The sequence below is a fragment of the Macaca nemestrina genome, chromosome 4, assembly GCF_043159975.1.
Source record: "Macaca nemestrina isolate mMacNem1 chromosome 4, mMacNem.hap1, whole genome shotgun sequence".
In the NCBI taxonomy this organism is placed as follows: Eukaryota; Metazoa; Chordata; class Mammalia; order Primates; family Cercopithecidae; genus Macaca; species Macaca nemestrina.
In genome coordinates this window covers 143,433,584-143,453,726 of record NC_092128.1, presented here as the reverse complement: position 1 = coordinate 143,453,726, position 20,143 = coordinate 143,433,584, and positions in this window count along the sequence as shown.

The window sequence follows — 20,143 nt, the reverse complement described above, 5'->3', positions numbered from 1 at the left end:
GACAACCCTTACATCACTGGCATTCGAGGTATTGACCATTTGAAAATGCTTTTCTGCTGAACGAGGGAACTGGTTGTGGACACATAGTTTGCCATTAACGAGTTTAAAGAGCTAGGATGATGAAGGCCATTGACTTTTATGCTGATTTTCATCTCTGCATGTATTTACCCAAGATGATACCTTCAACATTAATATTCCAGGCCGGGTACTGTGGCTCACACCTTTAATTCCAGCACTTTTGGAGGCTGAGGTGGGTGGATCACCTGAGGTCAGGAGTTCAAGACCAGCCTGGCCAACATGGTGAAACCCCGTCTCTACTAAAAATACAAAACTTAGCTGGGCGTGATGGCGCATGTCTGTAGTCCCAGCTACTCAGGAGGTTGAGGCAGGAGAATTGCTTGAGCCCAGGAGGCGAAGGTTGCAGTGAGCCAAGATCGCACCACTGCATTACAGCCTGGGTGACAGAGTGACACTCCGTCTCAAAACAATAACAAAATAAACAGCTAGGATGATGAAGGCCATTGACTTTTATGCTGATTTTTATCTCTGCATGTATTTACCCAAGACGATACCTTCAAAATTAATATTCCAAATACAATTTTATAGTATCAACAATTCTGACCTTAAAAAAGTATAATCCTGAGCCAAATCTTTATCAGCTTGGATATTCCAGCTTCTACCCAAGAACTATGTCACAACACTCTGAGCATACATGGTTGAATTGCCCAGGGCCTCTTCCAAATACTCCAGGAAAAGTCATCAGTTTCACCAACTTCCTAATTGAGTCTGCAGATTCTTGGTTTTCCCCTGGAAGAGAATGAATATAAACGGGATGTGGAGCCAGGCGTGGTGGCTCACGCCTCCAATACCAGCATTTTGGGAGGAGGAGGGAGGCGGATCACTTGAGATCAGGAGTTCGAGACCAGCCTGACCAACATGGAAAAACCCCACCTCTACTAAATATACAAAAATTGGCCAGGTGTGTCAGCGCATGCCTGTAATCCCAGCTACTCAATTGGCAGAGGCAGGAGAATCGCTGGAACCCAAGAGGCAGAGATTGCAGTGAGCTAGGATCATGCCACTGTACTCCAGCCTGGGCGACAGAGCGAGACTCCTCTCAAAAATAATAAAAAATAATAATGAAAGAGGAAGGCAGAACTGGTTCAGCGAGATCCAAATGGAAGGGGCAGGTAAGATTCCAAGCATGAGAGGTACTCCACCCACCATTGCTGGTGGTGGATAGGGGAGAATCCAGCTGTGAGCCCAAGAATGCAGGCAGCCTCCTCTGGATGCTGGGAAAACCCCTCAGATGACAACCAGCAAGAATATAGGGGCCTAAAAGGAACTAAATTCTGCCTCAAAAACCGGGATGTGTAGGAAAATAGGTATCCTCTTGGAGCCTGCAGGCTCACCACAACCTCCACCTCCTGGGTTCAAGCGATTCTCCCACCTCAGCCTTCTGAGTAGCTGGAACCACAGGTACACACCTCCACACCTGGCTAATTTTTTGTAATTTTTTTTTTTTTTTTTTTTTTTTTTTTTGAGACGGAGTTTTGCTCTTGTTGCCCAGGCTGGAGTGCAATGGCGCGATCGTGGCTCACTGCAACCTCCACCTCCCGGGTTCAAGCAATTCTCCTGTCTCAGCCTCCCGAGTAGCTGGGTTAAAAGGCATGCACCACCCACGCCTGGCTAATTTTGTATTTTTAGTAGAGATGGGGTTTCTCCATGTTGGCCAAGCTGGTCTCGAACTCCCGACCTCAGGTGATCTGCCCGCTGCAGCCTCCCAAAATGCTGGGATTACAGGTGTGAGCCACCGTGCCCGGCCAATTTTTTTGTAATTTTAATAGAGACAGGGTTTCATCATGTTGCCCAGTAAACTATAGTTTATGGATATTTCAATACGATGAGAAAGGAATGAGGAATTTTGCTAAATGACATCTGTATACTTGGCTATATGTCTCACAAAGTTAGACTCCTAGAATGATGTAGAGAAAATTATATTTTGGCTGGCGCAGTGGCTCATACCTATAGTCCTAGCACTTTGGGAGGCCAAGGCAGGTGAATCACCTGAGCTCAGGAGTTTGAGACTAGCCTGGCCAACATGGTAAAAACCCATATCTACTAAAAATACAAAAATTATACGACCAGGTGAGGTGGCTCACGCCTGTAATCCTAGCACTTTGGGAGGCCGAGGTGGGCAGATCACGAGGTCAGGGAGATCGAGACCATCCTGGCCAACACGCTGAAATCCCGTCTCTATTAAAAATACAAAAAATTAGCTGGGCGTGGTGGCGGGCGCCTGTAGTCCCAGCTACTCGCAAGACTAAGGTAGGCGAATCGCTTGACAGGGAGGCAGAGGTTACAATGAGCTGAGATCACCCAACTGCACTCCAGCCTGGGTGACAGAGCGAGACACTGACTCAAAAAAAAAAAAGCCAGGCCTGGTGGCGGCCACCTGTAATCCCAGCTGCTCAGGATGCTGAGGCTGGAGAATCTCTTGAACCCAGGAGGCAGAGGTTGCAGTGAGCCAAGATCCTGCCACTACAATCCAGCCTGGGCGACAAGAGCAAACTCTGTCTCAAAAAAAAAAAAAAAAAAAAAAAAAATATATATATATATATATACACACACACACACACACACACACACACACACATTTTACTGGTTTACTGGTTTACGCCTGTAATCCCAACATTTTGGGAGGCCAAGGCGGCCGGATTGCGATGTTAGGAGATGGAGACCATCCTAGCTAACACGGTGAAACCTCATCTCTACTAAAAATACAAAAAATTAGCCAGGCACAGTGGCACATGCCTGTAGTCCCAGCTACTTAGGAGGCTGAGGCAAGAGAATCGCTTGAACCCGGGAGGCAGAGGTTGCAGTGAGCTGAGATCGAGCCACTGCACTCCAGCTTGAGCCTGGGCGACAGAACGAGACTCTGTCTCAAAAACAAACAAACAAAAAGAATTAACTGCCTGTAGTCCCAGCTACTAGATAGGCTGAGGTAGGAGGATTGCTTGAGCCTGAGAGGTCGAGGATGCAGTGAGCCATGATCAGGCCACTGCACTCAGCCTAGGCAACACAGTGAGACCCTGTCTCAAAAAAAGTTTAAAGATATTATGGCTCAGCTGGGCACGGTGGCTCATGCCTGTAATCCCAGCACTTTGGGATGCCAAAGCTGGTTGATTACTTAAAGTCAGGAGTTCAATATCAGCCTGGGCAACATCGTAAATCCCTGTCTCTACTAAAAATGCAAAAAATAAAAATAAATAAAATAAATAAAAATTATCTGGGCGTGGTGGCACGCACCTGTAATCCCAGCTACTCAGGAGGCTGAGGCAGGAGAATCTCTTGAGCCCGGGAGACGGAGGATACAGTGAGCTGAGATTGTGCCATTGCACTCCAGCCTAGGTGACAGAGTATAAGACTCTGTCTCAAAAAAAAAAAAAATCACGTCTAGAGAAAATATGTGCAACAGGTAAGACAGGTAAAATGCCAATAAGTTAGGACCAACCAAGAAAAAGGTCTAATATTCACTCCTGAGCACGGGGAAAATTGATACACTAATTTAAAAATAAATGCAAAATAGGATATTCAACTTCTCTCAGAGAAATGCTAAATGATGAGAAATCATTTTCTACCCATCATATTGAAGAAAAGGTGAAAGATTAATTGTGATATTGGTGAGGATATGAGGGAACAAGCATTTTCATGCATTTACTGATGGAAGTATAACTGGCTCCAACCTTTCAGGAAAGTAATTTGGTGGTATCTTCTTTTTTTATTTTTTTCTTTTTCTTTTTTTTTTTTTTTTTGTGATGGAGTCTCCGTTTGTCGCCCAGGCTGGAGTACAGTGGCATGATCTTGGCTCACTGCAAACTCTGCCTCCTGGGTTCAAGCGATTCTCCTGCCTCAGCCTCCCCAAGTAGCTGGGATTACAGGTGTGTGCTACCACACCCAGATAATTTTTTTCACCATGTTGGCCAGGCTGGTCTCAAACTCTGTTTTTTGTTTGTTTGTTTTGTTTTGTTTTGTTTTGTTTTGTTTTGTTTTTTTGAGACAGAGTCTCGCTCTGTTGCCCAGGCTGGAGTGCAGTGGCCGGATCTCAGCTCACTGCAAGCTCCGCCTCCGGGTTCACGCCATTCTCCTGCCTCAGCCTCCCGAGTAGCTGGGACTACAGGCGCCCACAACCGCGCCCGGCTAATTTTTTGTATTTTTAGTAGAGACGGGGTTTCACCGTGGTCTCGATCTCCTGACCTTGTGATCCGCCCGCCTCGGCCTCCCAAAGTGCTGGGATTACAGGCGTGAGCCACCGCGCCCGGCCTGTTTTGTTTTTTAAATGAAGTCTAGCTCTGTCACCCAGGCTGGAGTGCAGTGGCATGATCTCAGCTCACTGCAACCTCCACCTCCCGGGTTCAAGCAATTCTCGTGCCTTAGCCTCCCCAGTAGCTGGGATTACAGGCACCCGCCAGCATGCCCAGCTAATTTTAGTATTTTTAGTAGAGACAGGGTTTCATTGTGTTGACCAGGTTGGTCTCGATCTCCTGACCTCATGATCTGCCTGCCTCGGCCTCCCAAAGTGCTGGGATTACAAGCACGAGCCATCATGCCTGGCCAGGTCTCAAACTCTTGACCTCGGGAGATCCACCTGTCTCGGCCTCCCCAAGTGCTGGGATTACGCACCTGGTCTGGTGGTATCTTAAAATTTTTAAATATGTGCACTTTTTTTTTTTTTTTTTTTTGAGGAGGAGGGTCTTGCTCTGTCACCCAGGCTAGAGTGCAGTAGCAAGATCACTGCTCACTGTAGCCTCAACCTCCTGGGCTCAAGTGATCCTCCCACCTCAGCCTCCTGAGTACCTGGGACTGCAGGTAGGTACCACCATACCTGGATAATTTTTTAAAATTTTTCATAGATACAGAGCCTTGCTATGTTGCTCAGGCTGGTCTCGAACTCCTGGCCTCAAGCAATCCTACCACCCCGACCTCCCAAAGCACTGAGATTATAGGCATGAACCACTGCACCTGGCCATGTGCATCATTTGATACAGCAATTGATTGCTCTTTAGGCGTCTATCTGCCAGAAATAAAATTACTTAAATTCTAAGGATATGTGTACAATGTTATTTTCTGCTTGTATTAGTGAAAACTGAAAATGACCACCAATAGCAAATACAGGCTGAGTATCACTTATTCCAAATGCTTGGGAAAGAAGTATTTCAATTTCAGGTATTTTTTCAGATTTTGGCGTATTTGCATGCCTAATTCAAAAATTCAAAAATCAAAATGCTCAGGGACCATTTCCTTTGAGCATTATGTTTCTAATTTGGGGGTTTTTCGGATTAGGGATGCTCAACCTGTAGTTAACCAAATTGTAACATCTCCTTACTGTGCATTTCTTTTTTTTTTTTTTTTTTTTTTTTTTTTTTTTTTTTTTTTTGAGATGGAGTCTAGCCCTGTTGCCCAGGTTGGAGTACAGTGGTGCAATCTCAGCTCACTGCAACCTCCAACTCCAGGATTTAAGCGATTTTACTGCCTTGGCCTTCTGAGTAGCAGGGACTACAGGCGTGCACCACCATGCCCGGCTAATTTTTGTATTTTTAATAAAGACAGGGTTTCTCTATTTTGGCCAGGTTGGTTTTGAACTCCTGACCTCAGGTGATCCGCCCATCTCAGCCTCCCAAAAGTGCTGGGATTACAGGCGTGGGCAACTGCACCCAGCCTATTATGGAATATTAAGTATAGTTTTACAAATGAGACGTCTTCCTGTATGTCCTATAGCGACGTCCATGGTAGTAAGTGGAGGAGGGGTAGAGGTGGAAGAGGGAATAAAACTATGGAGGAATGTATTATGGTGTGATCCCATTTCTGTAACTTTTTTGGAGGAAAAACCCTGAATATGCGTGTACAGGTTTATATATGGTTGAAAGAGCATAGAAAAATCTGTGGAAAAATACACACATAACCTACACAAGCGCATTACAACCAGCATGATTCGTTTTGAAATAAAGTTTTCAGCCAGTCACGGTGACTCACGCCTGCAATCTCAGCACTTTGGGAGGCAGAGGTAGGCGGATCACCTGAGGTCAGGAGTTTGAGACCAGCCTGGCCAACGTGGTGAAACCCCATCTCTACTGATAATACAAAAATTAGGCCGGGCACAGTGGCTCACTCTTATAATTCCATCATTCTGGGATGCCAAGGCTGGTGGATCGCTTGAGGTGATCCACTAAAATACAAAAAATTAGCTGGATGTGGTGGTGGGCACCTGTAATCCCAGGTACTCAGGAGGCTGAGGCAGGATAATGACTTGAACCCAGGAGGTGGAGGTTGCAGTGAGCCAAGATTGCGCGATTGCACTCCAGCCTGGGTGACAAGAAGGAAACAGCGAAATCTGTCTCCAAAAAAAAATAAATAATAATAATATAAAAATCAGCTGGGCATGGTGGTGGGCACCTGTAATCCCAGATACTCAGGAGGCTGAGGCAGGAGAATCGCTTCAGCCTGAAAGGCAGAGGTTGCAGTGAGTCGAGATCGCACCACTGCACTCCAATCTGGGTGACAAGTGAGACTCTGTCTCCAAATAAATAAATAAATAAAGTTTTCAAAAGCATATGCAAATACTAATGTAATAAGCTTTCTGGAAAATGTAAAGTGAAATTGCATTTTTATTCTCATTTCAGCTTCACTTTCAAAGATCTTTTCTGCCCTGCCCTTTAGAAATTGTGAGAGGCTTCCCTGGGTCTTGGAAGTTGAGATCTTGAACTTTTTCCCTAGCATGACCAGTGCTGTTGCCAAAATGCCAGGGGTTTGGTGTAGGTCCTGCTGTTTGCTGCACAGAAAGCCAATCAGTAGTGCCAGGGTTTAAAAGCTTTAATTGGGTGCTCCAGCCAAGGAGATGGGAGATCAGTTTCAAATTCGTCTCCCTGACCAATTAAAATTAGGGGTTTACGTAGGAAGGAACAAATATAACTACATGCAGGAAAACAGGAATTAGGGAGGGGTAAGGAAGAGGAGTTGGTCAACAGGCAGCAGTGGTCCCTTAGGCCATTATGACGGAGGAGGGGTCTGGCATCTCATTGTCCAAATGCAGTTATCTGGTAAGTTGCAGTTCCTTGATACCATCTGGGAGCCCTGATGGTTGATTTCCTGAGAAAGGAACTCAGATAAGACAAATGTCACTTTCTCAAATTTCAAGACTGGAAAGGTCAATTTGTTTTTGTTTTTGCTTTTGCTTTTGTTTTGTCTTGTTTTGTTTTGTTTTGTTTTGTTTTGTTTTGTTTTGAGACAGGGTCTCACTATGTTGCCCAGGCTGAAGTGCAGTGACTATTCACAGGCGCGATGCCACTACTCATCAGCACAGGAGTTTTGACCTGCTCAGTCTCCAACCTGAACTGGTCCCCCACTCCCAGGAAGTTGATGCTAAACTTAGTGCAGACACCTGATTGGCAGAGCGCACTACAGCCCAGAACTCCTGGGCTCAAGTGATCCTCCCGCCTCAGCCTCCGAAGTAGCTGGGAATACAGGCACACTCTACCACACCAGGCTAGAAGGGTCAATTTCTCTGTTTATTCAAAAGAAACCACACACATCTGCTCTAGGAACAATTGAGTCAGTTTCAGTACCTACCTCAACAGGTGACATAGGCTCTGTTGTGAGAAGGGAAAGCCCAGGAAAAAATTGCAGATTACTTGTTTCAAGCTGTCTTATACTTATCTCAGGCACTAGGAGGCATTTGCCTTTAACAGCTATTTAGGAGAGTTTGCAAGGAAGTGATGAGGAGATTTAAAAGGAAAGGCAGAAGAGATGGAGAGTGGATGGAAAGCACCCAATAAAGAGAGGCTGGCTGGGCGCGCTGGCTCATGCCTATAATCCCAGCACTTTGGGAGGCTGAGGCAGGCAGATCACCCAAGATCAGGAGTTTGAGGCCAGCCTGGCCAAAATGGTGAAATCCCTTCTCTACTAAAAATACAAAAAATTAGCTGAAAGTGGTGGTGGGTACCTGTAATTCCGGCTACTCGGGAGGCTGAGGCAGGAGAATCATGCGAACCTGGGAGGCACAGGTTGCAGTGAGCCGAGATCGCACCACTGCACTCCAGCCTGAGCGACAGAGTGAGATTCTGTCGAGAGAGAGAGAGAGAGAGAGTGAAAGAGAGAGAGAGAGAATAGGAGTGTTTTGAGCAGAGCAGTTACTTCTTGCTGCAGTTCCCTTTCCCCAGAACAGTCAAAATGTGCTAGCCCTTACTTTTCTTCACGTCCGTCTCCTCCTAGGCTGGGATCCAGCAGCCCAAGGACTTGTTGCTACTAAAATAACTGCCCCATTTTTTTTTTGTCCTTGAGTTTCATGGCATGGATCACAGATTTCAGCTTTGAATCTTTGAATGTTTTGAATGTTTCAGCTTTCAAATGTTTTGCTTTTCTCCAAATAGTCTAGGCTATAGTGAACCATAGAAGGGCAAATGAGCAAGCCATCATCCCCAAACATTTCTAAATCAATCCATTTTCCATCCTGACTCAGTACATGTGTACATCTGTAACGGAGTGCAGTGGTGCAATCATAGCCGTCTGCAGCCTAGAACTCTTAGGTTCAATCCCTCCTCCTGCCTCAGCCCCAGAGTTGCTAGAACTACAGGCTTGTGTCACCACGCCTGGCTAACTATTTTAATTTTTTGTAGGGACAGGATCTTGCTATGTTGCCCAAACTTAATCTTCTATTTTGTTTGTTTGTTTGTTTGTTTGAGACACAGTCTCACTCTGTTGTGCAGGCTGGAATGCAGTGAGGTGATCTCTCCTCACTGCAATCTCCGCCTCCCAGGTTCACGTCATTCTCCTGCCTCAGCCTCCAGAGTAGCTGGGACTACAGGTGCCACCACCACGCCCGGCTAATATTTTTGTATTTTTAGTAGAGACGGGGTTTCACTGTGTAAGCCAGGACAGTCTCAATCTCCTGACCTCATGATCTGCCCGCCTCGGCCTCCCAAAGTGCTGGAATTACAGGCATGAGCCACCACGCCCGGCCACGCTCAGCTAATTTTTTTTGTATTTTTAGTAGAGACCGGGTTTCATCATATTGGCCACGCTGGTCTCAAACCCGTGAACCCAGGTGATCCACTCACCTCAGCCTCCCAAAGTGCTAGGATTACAGGTGTGAGCTATGGCGCACGGCCTTAATCTACTTTTTTGTAGTAATAATTAGATGCTTAATTCTCTAAGTAAAAATTAAGTCCGGCCGGGCACAGTGGCTCACGCCTGTAATCCCAGCACTTTGGGAGGCCGAGGTGGGTGGATCACGAGGTCAGGAGATCGAGACCATCCTGGCTGACACGGTGAAACCCCATCCCTACTAAAAATAGAAAAAATTAGCCAGGCATGGTGGCGGGGCCTGCAGTCCCAGCTACTGGGGAGGCTGAGGCAGGAGAATGGCGTGAACCCGGGAGGCGGAGCTTGCAATGAGCTGAGATCGGGCCACTGCACTCCAGCCTCCAATTCCAAGGTTTGCAAAGCATACTAAGTATACCCAAACATCTTCAGAGAAACTATTCTGGGTAATTTCTTTACCATATTTTGCCCAAACACAGTAATGACTATAGCTGAATATTCCCTGCATGTTTTGCTAATTTCCTACTTTACATCAGTATACAGAACATGGTAACTGTGTGTCTCAAGTGGTTTTCAGACATCATCTTATTTACCCTAACTGTCTGCAAAGTAGACCTGGTATTATGCATCTTTCACAGATGGAGAATTTGAAATTAAATAAGGGCCCAGGTGCACAATTACATTTCAGGGCCCAGAATTTAGATACGAATGTTGGCCTTAAGACAGTGCTGCTTTATTTTTAGAACACTAATTCAGTAAATAAAACAGTAGACATGGGCTTATGATTCATTCACCTTATTTGTAAAAAGAAGAACTTAATAACCTCAGCTTCTTTGTCAAGTGGTTTAGTAAGTCACATAAAGAGAAAAGGAAAGTGCTGAGCGCAGTGGCTCATGCTTGTAATCCCAACACTTGGGAGGCGGAGGCAGGCATATTACTTGAGGCATTCAAGACCAGCCTGGCCAACATGGTGAAACACCGTCTCTACTAAAAATACAAACATTAGCCGGGTGTGGTGGCGGGCGCCTGTAATCCCAGCTACTCCGGAGGCTGAGGCAGGAGAATCACTTGAACCTGAGAGGTGGATATTGCAGTGAGCCAAGATTGTGCGACTGCACTCCAGTCTCGGTAACAGAACAAGCATCGGTCTCAATTTTAAAAATTAATTTTTAAAAAAAAGGAAAGGAAGCAGGGAAAAATTAAATGAGACTGTAAAGGTTACTTAAAAATAGCCCAAACATTTTAACAAAAGAAGTTTTGAGGCCAGGTGTAGGTGGCTCAGGCCTGTAATCCCAGCACTTTGGGAGGTCAAGGCGGGCAGATCACCTGAGGTTGGGAATTTGAGACCAGCCTTACCAACATGGAGAAACGCCATCTCTACTAAAAATACAATATTAGCTGGGCATGGTGGCGCACGCCTGTAATTCCAGCTACTCGGGAGGCTGAGGCAGGAGAATTGCTTCAACCCAAGAGGCAGAGGTTGCAGTGAGCTGAGATCACACCATTGCACTCCAGCCTGGGCCACAAGAGTGAAACTCCATCTCAAAAAAAAAAGCTTTGAAAGCAGGGGAGGGAGAGAAATATTTCATTACCATTTATTGCAGAGAAGCTCTCCACCAGGCTGCCACATGTGGTTGCACAGGCTGAGCACTGCACAACTTCCACAGCTGCCACACCCCATCTACTCCTGCAGTGCAGTGGCCCAGCTATATCAAGATAGCTTTTCATGGCAGGATCGGGCATTTTCTGTATTGAAACCATTTTTTTTTTTTTTTTTTTTTGATGACAGAGTCTCACTCAGTCGCCCAGGCTGGAGTGCAGTGGCGCGATCTTGGCTCACTGCAAGCTCTGCCTCCTGGGTTCACGCCATTCTCCTGCCTCAGCCTCCGGAGTAGGTGGGACTACAGGCGCCTGCCACTATGCCCAGCTAATTTTTTTGTATTTTTAGTAGAGACAGGATTTCACCCTTTTAGCCAAAATGGTCTCGATCTCCTGACCTCGTGACCCGCCCATCTCGACCTCCCAAAGTGCTGTGATTACAGGCATCAGCCACCGCGCCCGGTCATTGAAATCATTTTTTTTTTTAATAAAACGGGGTCTTACAATGTTTCCCAGGTTATTCTCAACCTCCTGGGCTCAAGCGATCCTCCTGACTTGGCCTCCCAAAGTCTTGGGATTACAGGCGTGAGCCACCATACCCAACCGATTGAAACACTTTTTTTTTTTTAATTAAGCATTAAAGTACTTTGCTTTAGAAAGAAAGAAGAGCGGCCTGGTGCGGTGGCTCACGCCTGTAATCCCAGCACTTTGGGAGGCCGAGGCGGGCGGATCATGAGGTCAGGAGATCGAGACCATCCTGGCTAATACAGTGAAACCCCGTCTCTACTAAAAATACAAAAAAATTAGCTGGGCGTAGTGGCGGGCGCCTGTTGTCCCAGCTACTACTCCGGAGGCTGAGGCAGGAGAATGGCGTGAACCCAGGAGGCGGAGCTTGCAGTGAGCCGAGATCGTGCCACTGCACTCCAGCCTGGGCGACAGAGTGAGACTCTGAGAAAGAAAGGAAGGAAAGGAAGGAAAGAGTGAAAGAAAGAGCAGAAGGAAGGAAGGACGGACGGACGGAGGGAGGGAGGGAGGGAAGGAAGGAAGGAAGGAAGGAAGGAAGGAAGGAAGGAAGGAAGGAAAAATCTTATTTATAAAGGCAAACATAGGGCCGGGTGTAGTGGCTCACGCCTGTAATCACAGCACTTTGGGAGGCCAAGGTGGGTGGATCACCTGAGGTCAGGAGTTCGAGACCAGCCTGGCTAACATGGTGAAACCCCATCTCTACTAAAAATACAAAAATTAGCGTGGCGTGGTGGAACATGCATGTAATCCCAGCTACTCAGGAGGCTGAGGCAGGAGAATCGCTTGAACCCGGGAGGCGGAGGCTGCAGTGAGCCAGGATCGTGCCACTGCACTCCAGCCTGGGTGACAAAGACGCCGTCTCAAAAATAAATAAATACATAAATAATAAAGGCAAACAGAACTTTGTATTACAATTATTCCCCCCACCCACCTTAATTCTAAAATAGCATGTTTTGGACAAAGACTCCAATCTAAGTAATTAAATCGACATGAAGAAATAGAGAAAAATTGGACTGTCTGCATTAGGAAGTTTATACAATAAGCATGTATTGATCGCCTGCTAGGTGTGAGGCATTGCGTTAGGGGATGTATTCGTGACTTTGGCTTCTTCTAGTTCAGTAGTTCTCAAAGTGGGGATACACCATTAGGATCGCCTGCCACAGCCTCCCAAAGTGCTGGGATTACAGGCGTGAGCCACCGCGCCTGTAGCTGCACTAGACCAATCTGGTTCAACTTTTATGTAACAAAGTTGTTAGTTTATCAGTTGCCTGGGACCCCCAGATTATGTAACCTGAGCATGCCCAGACGAACCAAGCCTGCAACCACAGGGGGAACCTAAGTGCTAGGATGGGGGCATGGGGACTGAATTAAGAAGCAGACACAGCCCACCAGGATCCAGGATCCAATCAGATTGAGCCCTGGCGTCACCCCCACTGCAACATCCAGTCAGATCACACCTCCTGGCATCACCTGACTACATGATCCAATCATATCATGACTCATTACCCTAGGCTTATAAAAGCCAACCCAGCCCCATCCTCCAAGCGGCACTGTTTTGGGAGCTGTCCCCAGTTTTTCTTGCACGTAATAAAATCCTCTAGATAAATTCTCCTTCGTTGTGGTCATTGGGCCGTCATCCACCAAGCGACTGAATTCATCCATTGCATAGGTAACAAGAACTTGTTAAAAATGCAAAATCTTGTTCGGGCGCGGTGGCTGACGCCTGTAATCCCAGAACTTTGTGAGGCCGAGGCAGGCAGATAACCTGAGGTCAAGAATTCGAGTCCAGCCTGGCCAACATGGCGGAACCCCATCTCTACTATAAATACAAAAATTAGCCAGGCGTGGTGGCACACGCCAGTAATCACAGCTACTCATGAGGCTGAGGCAGGAGAATTGCTTGAACCCGGGAGGCGGGGGTTGCAGTGAGCCGAGATCGCGCCATTGCACTCCAGCCTGGGTGACAGAGTGGGACTCCGACTCAACAACAACAACAAAGCAAAATCTTAAAACCTCATTCCAAACCTAATCAATCAGAGACGGAGCCCAGCAATTTTTAAACTCAATAAACTGTAAATTTATAAATCAATAAATTCTCCAAGTGACTCTGATGCACGCCAAAATTTCAGATTCACTATTCTAGTTTGTAGATCACAGGTAAGAACAGACATTTAGACAGTTCAGAGCTGGGGGCGTAGGGAGGAACACAACAGAAATGCCGAGAGATAAACGCACATAAGACTTCAGCCCAGCAAGATCTGCCACAGATTTTCTCAAACCCTGGTGGTCCTTTTGGTGAGCTGGGGTGTTTCAGAGGGCTATGGCCATAGATGTGATGGCCCTCTTGAGAGGCTGACAGAGACTTTAAAAGAAAGTATCAGACAGATTTGTTTTAAAGCGTTATGGAAGTGGGAATAGCCCAGAGGTGTTTGTTCGTTTGTTTTTGAGACAGAGTTTCACTCTTGTTGCCCATGCTGGAGTGCAGCGGTGCCATCTCGGCTCAGCACAACCTCTGCCTCCCGGGTTCGAATGATTCTCCTGTCTCAGCCTCCTGAGTAGCTGGGATTACAGGCACCCGCCACCACGCCTGGCTAATTTTGTATTTTCAGTAGAGACAGGGTTTCTCAATTTGGTCAGGCTGGTCTCAAACTCCTGACCTCAGGTGATCCGCCCACCTCAGCCTCTCAAAGTGCTGGGATTACAGGCGCGAGTCACTGTGCCTGGCCTGCTTAGTGTTTTGGTTTTTTGGTTTTTTTTTTCTGAGACGGAGTCTTGCCCTGTTGCCCAGGCTGGAGTAGTCTCGCTCTGTCGCCCAGGCTAGAGTGCAGTGGTGTGATCTATGCTCACTGCAACCTCTGCCTCCCAGGTTCAAGTGATTCTCTCGCCTCAGCCTCCTGAGTAGCTGGGATTACAGGCGCCTGCCACCACACCCGGCTAATTTTTGTGTTTTTAGTAGAGACGGTGTTTCACCATGTTGCGCAGGCTGGTCTCGAACTCCTGACCTAAAGTGATATGCCCACCTCGGCCTCCCAAACAGCTGGGATTGCAGGTGTGAGCCACCGCGGCCGACCAGTCCAGAGTCTATTTGAAACAGATTTGGAAAGACAGGAATTTAAATCTTACTACTTGTGTAAAGTTGGTATGCAGCAGGCACATTTTAGGGTGTCTGCCCAGCCCACGATTCTTCCATTCCTTCTCTAGAACCTCTGTCTCTCAACACAAGGGGGAAGAAAGAGAGAGACAGAGAGACTTATGCAACCACACGAAACGAATAACTTTTGCTAAGAAGATACGATTGTCTCTCTAAGAAGTTTAGAATTTTGTCTTTGTCTTTGCAAAAGATTCAGCTCAAGTTCGTTTGTGTAACTCATACCAGAAAGCCTTTGCTAAGACATGTGAGCAATTTATCTAATCTCACTAAACTTCAATGTATTTGTGGAAGGAGGCTGCTTATAGATACTTCATCCACTGGTGAAGAGCTAAGTGAGATAATGTGCATACATACTTAGGGCAATGTCCAGCACCATTAAAGTTACCATTTAAAGTCACAGGAGTGAGTTCTCTATTGCCCTGGGCTGTGGTAATCAACTGTGTGTTCCGGGTCAAAAGGCCTGAGGTGGCTCCCTGGAACATGGCCCAGTCTCCACTCGAGTCTACTAACCTGAAGGCTGGGCAAACACAGATTACTTGCTCTGACTGAAAAGTTTGGCAAGAAAATGGTAACCAGGTTGCCTTTCAGTGATTTCAATATTTGAAGATGGCTGGGTCCACTGGCTCACACCTATAATCCAAACACTTTGAGAGGCCAAGGCAGGAAGATCGCTTGAGTCCAGGAGTTCAAGACCAGCCTGGGTAATAGAGCGAGACCTGGTCTCTTAAGTAAATAAATAAATAATCTGCAGGCCGGGCACGGTGACTCACACCTGTAATCCTAGCACTTTGGGAGGATGAGGCAGGCAGATCACGAGGTCAGGAGATCAAGACCATCCTGGCTAATACAGTGAAAACCCATCTCTACTAAAAATACAAAAAATTAGCTGGGCGTGGTGGCAGGCACCTGTAGTCCCGGCTACTTGGGAGGCTGAAGCAGGAGAATGGCGTGAACCTGGGAGGTGGAGCTTGCAGTGAGCCGAGATCGTGCCACTGCACTCTAGACTAGGTGACAGAGTGAGACTCCATCTCAAAAAAAATAAAAAAGAAAAGAAAAAATCTGAATATAATGTGAAAACTTCTTTCGTAAGATTATTCTCCCTGGGTCTTTTAATTTTTTTTTTTTTTTTTTTGGGAGACAGAGTCTCACTCTGTCACCCAGGCTGGAGTGCAGTGGTGCGATCTCAGCTCACTGCCACCCATGCCCAGCAGTTTTAGGGGTATTTTTGTGTTGAGATGCTGATATGGTTTGGATTTGTGTCTCCGCCCAAATCTAACGTTGAATTGTAATCCCCAGTGTTGGAGAAGGGGGCTGGTGGTAGGTGATTAGATCAGGGGGGCAGATTTCCCTCTTGCTGTTCCCATGATGGTGAGTGAGTTCTCACGAGATCTCGTTAAAAGTGGGTGGCACCAGCCGGGCACGGTGGCTCACACCTGTAATCCCAGCACTTTGGGAGGCTAATGCGGGTGGATCATCTGAGGTCAGGAGTTCAAGACCAGCCTGAACAACATGGTGAAACCCCGTCTCTACTAAAAATACAAAAATGGTCGGGCATGGTGGCTCACGCCTGTAATCCCAGCACTTTGGGAGGCCGAGGCAAGTGGATCACGAGGTCGGGAGATCAAGACCATCCTGGCTAACATGGTGCAACTCCATCTCTACTAAAAATACAAAAAAAAAAAAAAAAAAAAAAAAATTAGCTGGGTGTGGTGGTGCATGCCTATAATCCCAGCTACTTAGGAGGCTGAGGCAGGAGAATCACTTGAACCTGGGAGGTGGAAGTTACAGTGAGCTGAGATCTTGCCATTGCACTCCAGCTTGGGCAAGAGAGTGAGACTCCATCTCAAAACAAAACCAAAAAGAGTATGTGGCACCTCCCCCTTCACTCTCTTCTTCCTACTCCAGCCATGTAGACGTGCCTCCTTCCTGTTCGCCTTCCACCATGATTGTAAGCTTCCTGAGGCCTCCCCAGCCATGTTTCCTGTACAGCCTGTGGAACCGTGAACCAATTTAGCTTCTTTTCTTTATAATTTACTCAGTCTCAGGTAGCTCTTTATAGCAATGCAAGAATGGACTGATACACATGCCATGTTTGTACCCATGCCGTTGTGCCAGCCCAAGACTGCCACAGGGCTGGCCAGTCCCAAACACCCTCCACGGCCGGCTCCAGCCAGGCAGCTTTGGGCTGGCCTTACAGGACCAGAACTCAATACATAACTAGCTGACTGCTCCCCGCAACCTCTGGCAGGGCTGGGCAGCCACGACCTCACTCCCCTGCCCTAACTCCAAGGTACTGGTATTACCAGTGGGGGCTCAAAACTGCAGCTGGGTGAGCTCCAAGCCCTCTGCATCCTTCAGCAGGAAGGTCATAAGAAGTGGAAAATGCAACATTTGGGCACGAAGGCAGAAGTGCCTGTTCTCACCTAGGTCCATGGGGATGCAGCCTTAGCAGGCACTCGCCTTTCTCTACCCAGCACCTGCCCTCCTCCAGTATCACAGGACTGAGGTAGGAAGGGCATGAATAGGACAGGGGCAGGGCTTGTAAACACAGCTCTGTTCCTGCCTCTGCCAAACTGTTTTGCAGTTTTGACTCGCAAAAACTGTCCCACGCACACACCTGATTCCCTGCATGGACTGAGTGTGAGGTAGGCAGGCTGACTCTAACCACCCTTCCTCCAATTACAGAAAACAATGACCATCTACGGGCTTCACATATCTTAATTCATTTAATCTTCACAAGAACACTAGGTAGTAAGTGCTATTATTATCCCTATTTTTACAGATGACGAAATGGAGGCATACAGAGTACAAATGAAATTTGTAGCTGGGCGCGGTGGCTCACTCCCGTAGTCCCAGCACTTTGGGAGGCCGGGGCGCTTGGATCACGTGGGTCAAGAGACCGGCCTGCCCAATATGGTGAAACCCCGTCTCTACTAAAAGTACAAAAATTAGCCGGGCATGGTGGCAGGCGCCTGTAATCCTAGCCTCTTGGGAGGCTGAGGCAGGAGAATGCTTGAACCTAGAAGGCGGAGATTGTAGTGAGCTGAGACCATGCCATTGTATTCCAGCCTGGGCAACGAGCGAAACTCCGTCTCAAAAAAAAAAAAAAAAAAAAAAAAGAAGAAGAAGAAAAGAAATGTGTGGCGGGGGGCGGTGGCTCACGCCTGTAATTCCACCATTTAGAGAGGTGGAGGCAGGAGGATAATTTGAACACAGGAGTTCGAGACCAGCCTGGGTAACACAGTGAGACCCCCAAATCTATTTTTTTTTTAAAAGAAATTTGCCCAAAACTACCCAAAGAAGCGTCAGTGCCAGATTTTGAACCAAGGCAAGCCAGCTCCTAATCCTAAACCCCAACCTGCTAAGCACAGGTTATCCTGCCTCCCAGTAAGCCACTCCCTGTCCATGACTCAGACGTAAGTAAACCAGGAACTGGCTACCAAGGAGAAAAGCACCATCATTTGCTCTAAATAAGGTATGCATGTTTCAGGTTTATAGAATTGGGGCTTAAGGCCGGGCGCGGTGGCTCAAGCCTGTAATCCCAGCACTTTGGGAGGCCGAGACGGGTGGATCACTAGGTCAGGAGATCGAGACCATCCTGGCTAACACGGTGAAACCCCGTCTCTACTAAAAAAAATACAAAAAACTAGCCGGGCGAGGTGGCGGGCGCCTGTAGTCCCAGCTACTCAGGAGGCTGAGACAGGAGAATGGCCCGAACCCGGGAGGCGGAGCTTGCAGTGAGCTGAGATCCGGCCACTACACTCCAGCCTGGGCGACAGAGCGAGACTCCGTCTCAAAAAAAAAAATAATAATAATAGAATTGGGGCTTAAGATACACAAAGATGGGGTGGGCACAGTGGCTCACGCCTGTAATCCCAGCACTTTGGGAGGCTGAGGCAGGAGGATCACTTGAGCCCAGGACTTCAAGACCAGCATGGGTGACATCATGAGACCCTGTTTCTAAAAAAAGAAAAAAAAAAAAAGCCAGGTGTGGTGACACTCACCTGTAGTCCCAGTTACTTGGGAGGCTGAGGCAGGAGGATCACTTGAGCTCAGCAGATCAAGGCTACAGTGAGCTATGACTGAGCCACTGCACTCCAGCCTGAGTGACTAAGACCTTGTCTCAAAAAAAGAAGAGGCTAGTGTCTCAAAAATAGAAGAGGCTCATGCCTGTAATCCCAGCACTTTGGGAGGCCGAGGCAGGCAAATCACCTGAGGTCAGGAGTTTGAGAGCAGCCTGGACAACGTGGTGAAACCCTGTCTCTACTAAAAATACAAAAAGCAGCTGGACATGGTGGCACACACCTGTAATCCCAGCTACTTGGGAGGCTGAGGCAGGAGAATCAGTTGAACCCGGGAGGCGGAGGTTGCAGTGAGCTGAGATCATGCCACTGCACTCCAGCCTGGGTGACAGAGCAAGGCTCTGTCTCAAAAAAAGAAAAGATACACGAAGATGGTCCGGGCATAGTGGCTCACACTTATAATCCCAGTGGTTTGGGAGGCCAAGGCAGGAAGATTGCTTGGAACCAGGAGTTCAAGACCAACCTGGCCAACATAGCAAGACCCCATCTCTAAAATAAAAATTATAAAATAAAATAAATGGGACACATGAAAATAGGCTGGGTGGAGTGGCTCACAGCTATAATCCCTGTGTTTTGGGAGGCCAAGGTGAGAGGATCACTTGAGGCCAGGAGTTTGAGGCTGCAGTGAGCTATGATCACACCACTACACTCCAGCCTGGGTAACAGAGCAAGTCCCTGTCTCTAAAAAAAAAAAGAAAAAAGAAAAAGAAAAATTACCCGAAGATGTACTCTGGAAGGTCCCAGCTAAGAAACACATACGCGTTCACATGCACACACACACACACACTCACACAGGCACATAAATACTTCATCCATTTGTTGCTGACACTCAGATCCTGGCCAGACCCACCTCCAGGATTTTCTTTGCCTGGCTTGCTTTGCTTAGACTTTTGACATCTCTCATTTTTCCAGAATCCAACCCAGGCCAAGATCTCTAATGTCGCTGTCACTAAAAGTTGCATATCCCACATCCTCTAGATATCACACACTTCTGGCCAACCTCTTGGTTTCCCACTGTGTATTTTTGGCTTATTCTTTCCAATTCACGCCACTCATGAATCATCCAACACAGGTCGCACATCTCATCCAATCCACGGCATGGCTGTGTTGTGCCACCAACTTTGTGGGTGGCATTTCTTATACCCCAGAGTATAGGCTATCATTATGTATCTAGGTATGACAAAAATGTACATGACAGTGGTTACAATCAGTTACTCCCTCTTCTAGTTCCCATGGCATTCTGTGATTTGCGTGTGTGTAGGTGTATGTGTGTGTGTGGGTGTGTGTGTGTGGGTGTGGTGGGGGGGGCGGGGATGCATGCAGTAAACAAGATGGAAATAAGAGAAGTATACCATTTGTCTCCCAGCATCAATGGCTGCCTGGGTGGAACCTGGGCTTCCTTTTTTTTTTTTTGAGGCAGGGTCTTGCTCTGTGGCCCAGGCTGGAGTGCAGTGGCGTGATCTCAGCTCACTGCAACCTCTGCCTACTGGATTCAAGCGATTCTCCTGCCTCAGCCTCCCAAGCAGCTGGGATTACAGGCATGTGCCATCACGCCCGGCTAATTTTTGCATTTTTTGTAAATATGGGGTTTTCCCATGTTGGCCAGGCTGGTCTCGAACTCCTGGCCTCAAGTGATCCTCCTGCCTCGGCCTCCCAAAGTGCTAGGATTATAGGCGGAAGCCACCGCGCC